This window comes from Sus scrofa, chromosome 14 (genome assembly GCF_054392235.1).
Source record: "Sus scrofa isolate SSC_HxYL_T2T_F1_AM1 chromosome 14, Sscrofa_HxYL_maternal_Yorkshire_Landrace_v2.0, whole genome shotgun sequence".
Lineage (NCBI taxonomy): Eukaryota > Metazoa > Chordata > Mammalia > Artiodactyla > Suidae > Sus > Sus scrofa.
Window position 1 is genome coordinate 28,563,101 of NC_139396.1, and position 3,801 is coordinate 28,566,901.

Here is a 3,801-nt window from a genome sequence, read left to right on the forward strand (position 1 = left end):
TGATTGCGGTTTCCTCAGTCCTAGTTCTTCCTCTTCTTCTTCTTCTTCTTTTTTTTCTTTTCTTTTTTCTTCCCTTTCCTTCCTTTCTTTTTGGTTTAGAGAAGCCCTTTCAATATTCCCTTTAACCTGGGTTTTGTGTTGCTGTATTCTTTAAGTTTTTGTTTGTTGGGAAAAATTTTTATTTCCCCTTCTATTTTAAATGATATTCTTGCTGGATAGAGTATCCTAGGTTGCATATTTTTTCCTTTGAGCACTTTAAATATCTCTTGCCATTCCCTCCTGGCCTGTAGTGTTTCTGTAGAGAAATCAGCTGATATTCTTATGGGGGTTCCCTTGTAGGTAACATTCTGTTTTTCTCTTGCTGCCTTGAGGATCCTCTCTTTATCACTAACTTTTGCCATTTTTATTATGATGTGTCTTGGTGTGGGTCTGTTTGGGTTCAGTTTGTTTGGGGCCCTCTGTGCTTCTTGTATCTTGAACCCAGTATCCTTGAGATTTGGGAAGTTTCCAGTGATAATTTCTTCAAATATATTTTCCATCCCCTTATCTTTTTCTACTCCTTCTGGAGTTCCTATTATGCGTAGATTGGCCCGCTTTATATTATCCCATAGGTCTCTTATATTGCTTTCCAGTTTTTTGATTCGGTTTTCCGTCTGTTGACCGGATCGAGTGATTTCCATTATTCTATCTTCCATATCACTGATTCGTTCTTCTGCATTAGTCATTCTGGTTTTTACTGCCCCTAGTTCAGTTTGCATCTCTGCAAATGAATGTTCTAGTTTTTCTTGGCTCCTCCTTATCTTTTCTAGTTCCTTTCTGAGGGTATCTGCATTACTGTTCATATCTTCTCTTAATTCCTTCAGTATGTTCACTGTTTCTCTTTTGAACTCCAGGTCTGTCTGACTGCAGAGATCTGTTTCATTGTTGACTGTGTTAGGTGAGTTCTCCTGTTGGTTTGACTGGGGGTGGTTTCTCAGCTTCTTCATCTTGCTTGTGGTTTTCTTTCGGCTGAGGGAGTTGTACTCTCCATGATCGGGCAGTGTTTGCCTTGTCACTGCCGTGGAATATTTCCTGAGGGCTGGCGTTGTTGGTCAATCTTTTTTGAGGCAGTGTGGCTTTTCTGGAGTGTTGATGGGGCTAACAGTGTTTCTTTGAAGCAAAGGAGGGCTTCCTGAGGGCAGACAGGACTGGGAGGTCCACCCCACGATGGTAGCAGATTTCACTTGGTCATGCAGAGCTTGCGCTGGTGTTTTTAGGCTGTGGGGTTCTTGCAGGGGGTTGGCGGTGTTGGGCAGCTGTTCCTCAGGAGTGCAGCACCCCCTGGGGGCTGGAGCAGCTATCTGGGTCACTGAGAACCTAAGAGGCTCTTCCCTAGGGCAGCCCAACTCAGAAGGACAGCCTGAGAATGTAGGCAGATCTTTTCACAGTCTGGCCGAGCTTGTTGCAGCTTTTCTGCGCTGCAGGGGCTCTTCCAGGGGGCTGGTGGTGCTGAGCAGCTATTCCGTGGGAGTGGGGCACCCCCTGGGAGCTTGGGCGGGTAGCAGGGCTGTTGGAGATCCAAGAGGCTCCTCCCTGGGGCAGCCCGACTCAGAAAGACCGTCTGAGATCTTTTCCCGACTCGGCCAGGCTTGTTGCAGCTTTTCTGGGCTGCAGGGGGTCCTGCCTGGAGCTGGCAGTCCTATGCAGCTGATCCACTAGGGCACCCCCTGGGGGCTTGGGCGGGTAGCAGGGCCGTTGGAGATCCAAGAGGCTCCTCCCCGGGGCAACCCGACTCAGAAAAACCGTCCGAGAATTAGGCCGATCTATTCACAGCCTGGCTAAGCTTGTTCTAGCTTTTCTGGGCTGCAGGCCTTTTCTCGGGGGCTGGTGGTGTTTGGTGCTGCTCTGCGGAAGTGTAGCCCCTCCAAAGGGCAAGCAGGCCTGTGCAGGGACAGCCCCTGCGGTGGTAGGCTTCAGGCAATTGTTGAGGCCAGCCCTCCTGGATGGCAGGCAGCCCCGGGTCCGGTGAGAGCGTAGGGGGTGGTGGGGGTGGGGGGAGGGGATGCACTGGGAAGCACAGCTTTCAGCTAGCTAGCGGGCCTGTAAGCTTGCTGTGGCGTGGGGGGTATTCTCTGGGGACCCACCCCTTCTTCTCTCCCCTCCCCAGCATGGGCGCAGACCAGGCTCTTCTCCCAGGTTCCCTCTGATGCGGCTTTCCACCTCCCCGCCCCTAGAGTATTGTTCCCTTCCTCTGTGACAGCTTTGTTGTCTAGTCTCCCAGGCAGTCTCTGCCCCATCAAGTGGTTTCTAGACCTCCCAAGCAGTTTCCGCTCTGCCCCGCCCCCCCAGCCTGGGGACTAACCTCTGGAGCCGAGGTCTCGGTGCCCAGCCCCCACCCAGGCGTCTCAATTTTTTGGTGACTGTGCCCGTAGTTCAGATGGTCCGTTGGGTTCTTGATCGGCTTTTCCGTACTCCAAGTTACTGCTACACTCTTCTCTGCATCTGGAGATTCCTCCGGTTCGTTTGCTCTTTCGCCCGGTAGGTGACTTTCCAGGGTGCGGGATCCCTTTCTCCTCCACAGTTCCCTTTCGGGAGCGCCCGTCCCGCTCGGATTCACCTTCTCTCACTCTCCTCTTTTCTCCCGTTCTGCCCAGTAATATCACGAACTTCTTGTCGTTATTGGACTTTAGGTTCCTCTGCCAGCGATTGGTTGCTGTTCTGTGCGAGTCATTTATTCTGTAGATGTGCTTTTTTTGTTGTGTTTGTGGGAGAGGGCGAGCGTGTCTCCCTACTCCTCCGAAGTAGGGACCGAACACGCAACCTCATGGTTCCTCGTTGGATTCGTTAACCACTGCGCCACGACGGGAACTCCTGTGGTTGGATCTCTAGCCTTGCTCAGCGGGTTGAGGATTCGGCATTGTCATGAGCTGTGGTGTAGGTCACAGACGTGGCCTGGATCCTGTGTTGCTGTGGCTGTGGTGTAGGCTGGCAGCGGTGGCTCTGATTCAACCCCTCGCCTGGGAACTTCCAAGTGCCTCAGGTGCGGCCCTACGAGGCAAAAAATAAAATGAAATGAAATAAAATTAATTTTGACTGTAACGTCACCTCTTGCTCCTGATTTGTGATCTAAAACCTTTTTCTTCCTAATCCTGATGTAATATGTGATGACTCTTGGTCAGGGCCAGGAGCAGGCGGGGTCCCAAGAGGGTGTGCGTTCTGCACCCAGCACCTTTGCTCCGGGCAAGGGAACAGGCGTGGGACCACAGAGACTCCAGGTGGGTGGGAGAGCCAGAGCCCACAGTCCAGGGGAGGGGACCTGGGTCTCTATGAGGTTGCAGTGCAGAGCCACCTGGCCCACTGATGAGGGGGCAGAGGGGCCAGCAGAGAGGGAAGGGGAAGGTGGCCCTGGAGTTCCAGGAGGCCCACAGGTGAGAGGGTCACAGAGTGACCCCAGCCAGCAGGGCCCCCCTCCTCAGGGACCCACCTCATCCCAAGGGCTCTGTCAGAGCCAGTGCGCATCTCGCGAGAGCCCTGCAGGCCCAGGTGTGACCTAGAGACAGCACCTGGGCGGGGACTGGGGGGGGGGGGCCGGGCCAGGCGCAGGTCTCTCTGCCAGGGGAAGGGCAGAGAGGGGAGGGAGGGAGGGAGCAGGGGCCGGATTCCAGGGGGAAATCCAGAGTCAGAGCAGAAGAAACCCCTGCGGGCCGAGCCCGAGGCATAAAGAAGAAAGGAGCAGGTCACGGCAAGAACACATGCCCTGCACCCTTGTCACTCCGAGCTGCTCCAGAGGACGGGAAGATGGCCAAGAAAGACACACACACC